This window comes from Labrus mixtus, chromosome 7, assembly GCF_963584025.1.
Source record: "Labrus mixtus chromosome 7, fLabMix1.1, whole genome shotgun sequence".
In the NCBI taxonomy this organism is placed as follows: Eukaryota; Metazoa; Chordata; class Actinopteri; order Labriformes; family Labridae; genus Labrus; species Labrus mixtus.
The window spans coordinates 14,394,639-14,403,601 of NC_083618.1; the positions used below are offsets into that span (position 1 = coordinate 14,394,639).

At 39.7% G+C, this 8,963-nt stretch overlaps 1 protein-coding gene across 2 annotated transcripts in view; it reads right to left on the reverse strand.

The window, feature by feature from the left end:
* The window catches only part of atp2b2 (ATPase plasma membrane Ca2+ transporting 2), a 127,722-nt gene extending 119,191 nt beyond the window's left edge, over positions 1-8,531 (reverse strand). Inside the window, exon 1 of one of the 2 annotated variants that reach the window (XM_061043171.1) lies at positions 8,410-8,531. The gene's annotated coding sequence lies outside the window, so the exon portion shown is untranslated. The remainder of the gene's footprint in view (positions 1-8,409) is intronic. The other variant, XM_061043168.1, reaches the window with a different exon arrangement.
* Between the last annotated feature and the right edge of the window lie 432 nt (positions 8,532-8,963).

Sequence of the window (8,963 nt, forward strand, 5' to 3'; positions counted from 1 at the left end):
CTTTGTGTTGATGCGTTTTAATGACAGCTGTCCTGCTCTATCGGAAAGGTATCCTTAAATGACTTCTTTCCTGATTTCCAACTCTATATCCACTATCCTATCTCTACAAGAAAGGCACAAAAGGCCAAAAGTAAATCTGAAAAAAAAAAAAAAAAGAATTTTTCCTTTTTCTATTAAAGGGATACTTCACCCATTTGCATTAAGCTTTTTATCATTCGAAACCTGGTAGTATTTTTGAATGGTCGTGCATCCCGCCCTCATTTTCCCCTGAGATTGGAAATCTTTGTATATCTAAGTCTGAAAAGGAGCTTCCAGTGACGCAATATGACGATTTTTGCGTCACTGGAAGCCCCGCTAATATAATGGTAGGGGAAACACTGGAAATCCAAATTATTTGTTTAGTGACAAACATAGCTAGCCTTCATTGACTACGAGCTGCATTGTATGAGCAGCCTAGACTGTACACTCCCATGTTGTCCATTGCTTTTTTCATAATAATAATAAATAATTTATCCTTTATTGATCTCGTGAGGGGAAATTCAGTTTTTACACTCTGTTCAATGAACATGCTACACAAACATAGGCTGTAATACACACACATGCACAAACAGGATCCTATGGACATGCATTAATGGAGAGGTCTCACAGTGAGGGGGCTGCCCACAGAGAGCGCTCCAGAGCAGTTTTGGGGTTTGGTGCCTTGCTCAAGGGCACCTCGGCAGTGCTCAGGAAGTGGACTGGCACCTCTCCAGCTACCAGGCCAATTTCCGGACTTGGTCCGTGCCAGGACTTGATAGCAAACTGTATCGTGGTTCCAAGTGTTCGAGCAGACAAAATCAATCGTTTTCAGTGACTTGCAGGGGTTGCCTGTCCAGGACAACGAATTTGAGAACATTTGTTGCTTTCATACCTTCACTGGGAGGTTTTTTGTGATTTTTCAATGCGGCCACTAAAGTTAGCTGATTTGCTTCGCCCCTCTTTTTTGTTTGGTAGTACTTGTTGTATTCCTTGGCATGGTGCTTGTTTAGATGCTTTATTATGTTAATTGTGTTATACATTGCAATGCTGCCACCATACGTCGAAACTATATCATTGGCCCATTGTCACCGATTCGCTGTCTAGCTATTTGGGACAGGATCTGACAGATATCTAAACCAGGATCGGATCAGCGCATATAAAACTGGTTAAAACACGTAGTGTGGGAACTGTGACTGATAACATGTCCGCGGCATACAGCAGTAGGAAACCTTTCTTGCACTCCAAATGGGCGGTTCCACAATTGTGTGACGCAACGTGAAAGCTATGAATAATACAAACTCATAAGTTCTTCCACACTTGCCTTTTTAAGTTTTTAATAAGTACAATAGCACAGATGATTTCCCAACAGCAGCCAAGTTTCTTTCCCCGAGTGCAAGCTCATTCAGCATCTGTAATCGTAAATGTCCAAACACATTACAGTTATAGTTTATGATAAGTCAGGAGGGGAAACATAACCATAACCTAGAACAGAAACAACGTGTTATTGAACTATATGTCATAAGCGAGCCACTTCACAGACTCTATAGTAAATTACTGAATTGAGAAACACTGGAATGGGAACCTACGGTAAACTAGGGAAAATTGATGTACCCTGAGAAATAGCATTCCACAGGGATGTAATTGTTGCCAGTGGCTGCAGACTAGGTACTGAGGAAAGATTTATACACATGCACACACATTAACTCACACAAACACGCAGATGTCTTGACATAGCTGATGCTTGCAGCCAAAATGTACTCCAAAAATGTTAGGTTCATTAGCTTATCAGACAGGCCATCAGTGAAACTGAGGCAGAAGCAAAATGTTCCCTACAAGATACCAATAAGCACTGAAGAAAATAAATTGTCAGCTCTTTGTTTGAAAATGGATGTTATCGTTAACAGCCTACAGTGGCGCCCATCTTTACCTATCCATTTAACTTTCAGTCGATCTTTAGTAGAGGTGAGCAACTTCAAGAAAGTACCAGTGATTGACAATTACTGATGTAATTTGTTATTTCAAGAGTGAGAGGCTTTAAAAACGTTAAGTCTTTAACAAGGTTACTGCAGTGGAGCATTTGCTGTTATCAATCGACCTTGCAGAAAACTAGGACCTTGATGACTATGCCTAAATCCTCTTATAGCCTGTATCAAGGAGGCAAAACACACAGAAAAGCTATAGAATCCTACACACACATCGCGTTGCTGCATGATCAGGATTCATCTGAAGAGACAAGATTTTGCACAATATCAAGGAAATAAATGTGCTTCTTACCCTTTTGTTCAAAATCTTGGGAGTTGAAAGGAGCCCAGTAGCACCGCATCAAAGTATTAAATGTGGTACTGCTAAAATGGTAACATGATGTGTGCATCACGACAGCTTGAGCTAGCAAAGAGAACAACACAAAGACATCTTCAAGGCCACAAGAAATCCATAAAATGACCTTAATGCTATACATTATTTAACTATGATCATCAATGTAAACCCCCAGAGTACAGTCCTGACATTTTTGCAAGAGATCAAGGTAAGTCACATCTACACTTCCACTAAACAACCTTTAATATGTTAACCCCTTGACCTGCAGCATAATACTTTACCAAAACTGTTTCATGTATGTCTGTATTATGAACGTGATACAGCCAACATCACAAAATCCCATACCACCATCTCAGTTCATATTGCAGGTCCTCTATATTGAGCTATCAATAACAGTGTCAACAGCTGTCCCCAATGTGCATGAAGTGAGGATGAATGACCTCTATCTAACACAGGACAGTAAAACCGCAAACCTTGCTACCAAGAATTCTTTAAGATTTATCAGACACCATGCCATTTCACAGGCGGGGGGCCATCTGACAACGCATACCTTCCAGAAGTTTTGGGCTGTACGTTAACTTTTTTTTTGCCCATAGCACTGGTGCTATTAAGGTTGATAAGTTTTGTAGCACAAGACAAAAACTTGTAGCAGAATATGTAAAACGTTTGTTACAACTCTAAAGCCAATCACAAGTAGTGCTGGTTATAATTTAAACAGGCTGGGACTGGCCATTGGACATTAATGTTGCATACGATACACAAAATCCAAAGTTGAACAAGAAGTGTTTTCAGGTAAGCAGTTTCTTTATTTGCCCACAAAAACACAACGTCATTTTAATAATCAAGGCTTATAGAGTTCAAGTAATTTCATGAAGGGAAATGTTCAACTCTTAACGAAAACACTGACATACTCTCTGTCAGCTTGTAAACAGAAAAGGTTTATCCTAGTTTATTATTTTGAGGCTGGTTAGATGTCTCCAATGCAGCCATTTCCTCAAAGGCTGATTTAGTAGTTAAATTATATGAGCTTATATGAGACGTTTTTACAAGTCAGTGTGTTCGGTTTATTTGACCAGAGAAAGCTGTTTTTACAAGTCAGTGTGTGTTCAGCTCTCAGTACTTCTAACTGAATCTGTGTGGCTTACATTTTGTCTCGCTCCTGTCTGTGTTTTTGTTTTCAGACATCTGAGTTGATACAGCTGCTTCATAATAAAAGCATTTCAAAGACATAGTGATTGGTACTTTTATTGTGAAGAACTTTCCAGAAATAAAATGTGTTTATCTTTGAATTAACTGAGTTTAAACTGAGCTACAATTAGATGTGGGTTTTTTTTTGTGTTTTAAAAGGGATGCTCATCTGTGCTGCGCTGGGCTCAGGTGACATTTAGCCAAAAGCTATATCAGCAGAACACTGACGCTCTCTGGTCCCTGTCTGGAGCTCTCTGGTCACTGAGCATCACTCTGTTACGTTACTTTCATTTACCCGCCACTGTGGCTAGTATGTTAACCAAATTCTCCCAAAACTGCATAAAAAACACCCGCTTTTAGTGGGTGGCGGGTGCTAATTTACAACCCTGACACTCGCACGTCTCGAAACAAACAAGAAATGGCTCTCTGTCTCTCATCACACTGGTGCAATGATGTAAAATTCTGTACCACAGAGCAACTTGTTGAGTGTCAGTGTTCTGCTGATGTAGCTTTTGGCTAAATGTCACCTGAGCCCAGCGCAGCACAGATGATGTAAAATGTTGTACCACAGACCAACTTCATGTAGCATGTGCAACATTATACATTATTATATATGACGTACACAGTATGTCATACGTACAGCCCTGCATCTAGTTTATTCAACTGGCTCACCTTTGTTGCACCAACTGTTTTTTTTAATTCCTCTTCAGGCCTTCAATCAGTAGTCACTGTTATTGCCAGGATACTGGCACTAACAGTGACTACATCGTGGCCTCTACAATTTTATCAAGCTCAATTATTCCAAAAGAAAAATGTCATCCAACAAAGATCAGAGGTAACCACATAACCCACTCTTCATACTTCTAAGTGACTACATTTTTATTTATTTTTTGCAGATTTTTAAGTAAGTTTTTGTTCCTGTCTCTGTGCATGAACTTTCGCTCTCACAAACACTGTGTGTACTCACACCAGCATGCACAGAAAAATCTGGACGAGTGTAACACAGAAAAGCAAGTCAGCAGGAGGGAACTTAGGTGACCACTTAGGAGTTACCTGCTGTGCCTCATACTTGGCAGGAATTTTAAGCCAGGAGAGTAGGAGTATGAAAGAAAATAGACAGCATAGAATGGATACGCAAAATAAAATGCATATACAGGTGCCTAAGACACAAGATTTCTATTACAGTACGACTTCTTTTTCTACAGATTTGTTGCTTACACGATTGAAATGTGTAATTCTTCGAAAACATAATCCTGCAAGTTCCTTTGGATTGACTGAAGGCTTTGTTGAACAGAATACAAACAACCCACTGTAAACCCCGGCTGTGAGGTTTACCCAGGGGTTTAGATTATTTAACTGTAAGTGATGAAAGTTCACTTATGCAAACCTTCCAGAAATCAAGCAAAGCTAACATTGCATTGCCACCAATGCCATTCCATACATAGAAATGTCTTAAATGGTTCAGTAAACAGTTAAGTGATTCAAACACTAAGATTAAATACAGGATACTTACAAAAGGGTATCTTGCAATCAGGTTGCTATAAATGGCACAGTAAAAAACGCTACACTCAAATATTAGAAAGGAGCTCTTGGCCAGCAGGGTTATCAAACTTTCAATGTTTTTTTTTCAAATATTCAAACAGTCATTGATTTTTATAAATAATAATCAAGTTTTCATGCAACTTTTATCTAATTTTAAAAATGTACTTGTAAAAATGTGCGCCTGGTTGTTATGCGGTACTACTGCAAGACTGTGGCTGTAGAGCAACTGATAAGTGTTAGGAAATTGACTTGTGTATGCTTTGTAAACATTAAAGAGCCCATATTATGCACTTTTGGGGTTTGTATATTTAATCTATGTACCTACTAAAGTATGTACATAATAGCTAAAATTCGAAAAAAAAAGTGTCTGTTTTCATGTACTGCCGCTCCATGCACCGGCTCGCTTCTGACTCTCTCTCTAAGGCTCTGAAGTGCCCACGTTCAGAGTCCCCACATGTGCCAAGTGTGATCTGATTGGTCGGCCTGTCGGCTCTGCCGTAATTGGTCAGTCGCTCAGCCACTCTGGCTCCGAGGGCCGGGGAGCAAAAACATTAGCACCTTAGCACTGCTGTGCTACCGCAGGCTACGGCATATCATGTGCGTGCTACAGAAGTTAACGGGCGTGCAACATGAGCTGCTGGGCTTGCCACAACGAGCCAATGGGCTTAGATCAGTGATATCACACTGATAAGACGTCACACTGACACATTTTTTTCAAGGGGGGCTACATTTCACTGCACATCTGTATGAGCATGTGACAAATAAAAATCTTGAATCTTGAATCTTGAAACCGAGCGTTACATGCGGCTAATGCTGCAGCTAACAGGAGGACGTAGAAGAAGCCGCGTTTCCGCGGACTTTGAATTTTTGCAAATAGATGTGCCTAAACATGCACAGGACACTTGAAAAACACACTAAAGAGCATATAAAACTAGAAAAAAGCATAATATGGGCCCTTTAAATCCTAAAGAGATTAAAAAGGCTGCAAACTGCACATCTGGACAACAGACAACAACCCATTTATCAATTTGAGATCACACCATTAATAACATTTAAATTTAATCAAGCTGCAAAACTTAGTAAGATCGAGACAGGTTGATGAAGGAAAGAGCGAAGAGAGGAAACCACAACAGAATCCTAATCAGAGACTATTTTTCCTCCATCTGTCCATACATTCTGTAAGGAACATCATGCCAACAGGAGTGTTTGATTGTTGCAGTGAGAATTGTTAATGGTTAAATTAATTCCAATACTGCTCAATGATATGCAAATGACAGACAGAGTGAACAATAAATCTGCAGCAGTAATTAAGCAAACTAATTTGCTCATTAGAATTCATGATTTTAAAAGCTAATGAAGTATTTTCTGTGTGGATGCTTTTGTAAACAAAGTAACACAGTGTGTGTTTTATCAGCTTCACCTAAATGCTGAGTTGACTCGAGTGTTTATTGCTGTCAAGTTTTTTTTCCTTTTATGGCTCAATTTCTACAGCTGACTCTATCCCTTACCAACCTTCCTCTCAGAGTTGCGGTACCTTAAGACAAACACAACAGTGACCCCTTTTCACAGTTTTCCTGCATGCAAAACGCTCCCAAGCTCCTTAGATCTAAAACGCACATTAAGATGTCAGATTTAAAAACAATGCAAACGCCAACAAATCAAGTAGTTACATGCATTCTTAACTGACCGTGTAAGAGGAGCATTATCAATGGAACCACTGCTTGTGATGAAGATTAATGATGATGATGGCAGTCAGCTTTTCAAATTCCTGTTTTGATAAATATCCCTGTCACTTTCAAACAGGGTCTCCTGCTGAGTATAATCAGATTTTACTCATTTTTTAATGCTGAAACTTGTAAAACAGATGGTCAGAGTCTTACAATGCAGACAGAAGAAATACACTTCTAAAATACTAATTTAGAGGAGAACCCCAAAAGAGCAAATATCTTAACTGTTTGTTATAATTGCCGAAAAGAATTGAAGACATATAAGACAAATGGTGCAGAAGGTCTAAGAAAGTTCCAGTAGTGAGTTATTTTGCAAAGCCCAACAGGTACAAGGAACTACACTATCTACACACAAAAAAGAGTGTCAATACTCTTATGTTGTTAAACAAACACCCGTCAGATTGTCATGGGGCTCCCTGCAACATCCCGAAAGCTGTGTCTAGCTGGGAATAATCGCACTACAGGTATTATAATGGACAAAACAAATTGAATTAAATAACCTTATTAATAATTAAATAAGGTATAAAATTAACTAATTACTTACAAAATACTACACAGAAAAGGCCTATGATCCTCCATCCTACCTCATGTGTATATTGACTAAAGACAGATTGTGGTTTTGCAGTACACAATAAGAACAAGGCTTTATACTCTGAAAGTGAGGAGCAAAATGCATACTGGAGACCCTCATCTCTATCTGCAATGGTTCGTCTTTTTATTTAGATGATATGATGTCTGATAACTGTAATAATTAACCTTGTTGCAGGTAGACAAAAACACTCACCCTTGACTAGTGACAGCTGTTACACCCACAATAAAATAATTATGCACTGGGATTCCTCATGTATTACCAATTAATTTAAGTCACACTAATAAGCATCCAAGTTTCTAAAAGCATTTAGCAAGTGTTTAAAAAATAGTTTCTTTTTAAATGCACAACTTGGGTAAGTGGTAAAATTGTGTGTTATTCCTAATAGGAATATTTCGTCCTGGACATTTGGTTATTAGGGAGGGACTAGGGAGGGTTATTAGGGAAATAACTTGGAAACTGCGGTGAGGGTTGTTAAAAATGTGGATGCCTAACTCTGATTTTTTTTGAAGGAATTCACATAAGAGACAGGGTCTGCTTGAGTTGCACTGCTCTCAGTGAGAAGTATGAAGAACAGAAAATATAGGTCGCCTAAATACATCATCAATATGCCATGTAACACTTTCTACAGTGAAAAGAATATTCCAAATTATGAATGTGTAGCATATAGCCATGAAACAAAAGAGGAAAGTAAAAATCTAATTATTTCATCCATCCCCTCAGTACCACTGCATACCTGCCGCACAAACGCAGGTATCCGTGGAAACGACAGCAGACAGAATGGGTAGCAACAGTGTGTCAATCCTGCCGACGCATTTCACTACGGATGCCAGGTTATCCCCCCCCCCCCCCCCCCCCCCCCCCCCCCATTATCATTGACTGTGCAAATTAGAGCCGCACTCTCCTAACTATGGTATGAACAAAGTAAGGACGGGAACATAAAAACTACAACAAAAGGACAATCTTCCACCGCCACCCCAACTTACTGGCTATGTGAGTGATGTTTTGCAAAGCAGAAGTGTGTCCTACCTGTTTCTGCTCTTCCAGGAGGGAGAGGAGGAGGAGGAGGAGGAGGAGGTGGTGGTGCCGGAGCGGGCGCATTAGGACGAAGATAGTTGCCGCATTCAGAAGATAAGGAGATAAAGGAAATCGAGCTGTTGCAGGGACGTACAGGAGAGGTACTCCCTCTGTCGGTCACGATGTCTCTGACACTTTGCGCTGAGCAGTAAATTGGCGCATAGCTTCTATAATATGTAGGTCAATGGGAAGTTTCATTGCAATATAATCTAAAGTGCCTCATGAACATAAACTAATTCGATACATGGTGGCTATATCAGATATGTACTGTACTCTCTGTTATTGTCCTGGTTTAACCTATAGTTCAGCAAACCGTGTAGGGCAGGGGTGGGCAACTGGCGGCCCGGGGGCCGCATCAACCCTCAACGTGGCCCCTCGGGTCAATTTTTACACATCAATTAATTGGAAACATGAAGAAAAACATAACAAAAATCTGCCATGAAATCATGAAAACCAGAAATATGTCCATAATAATATTTGATCACTGGTATATGTTGAGTTAAATT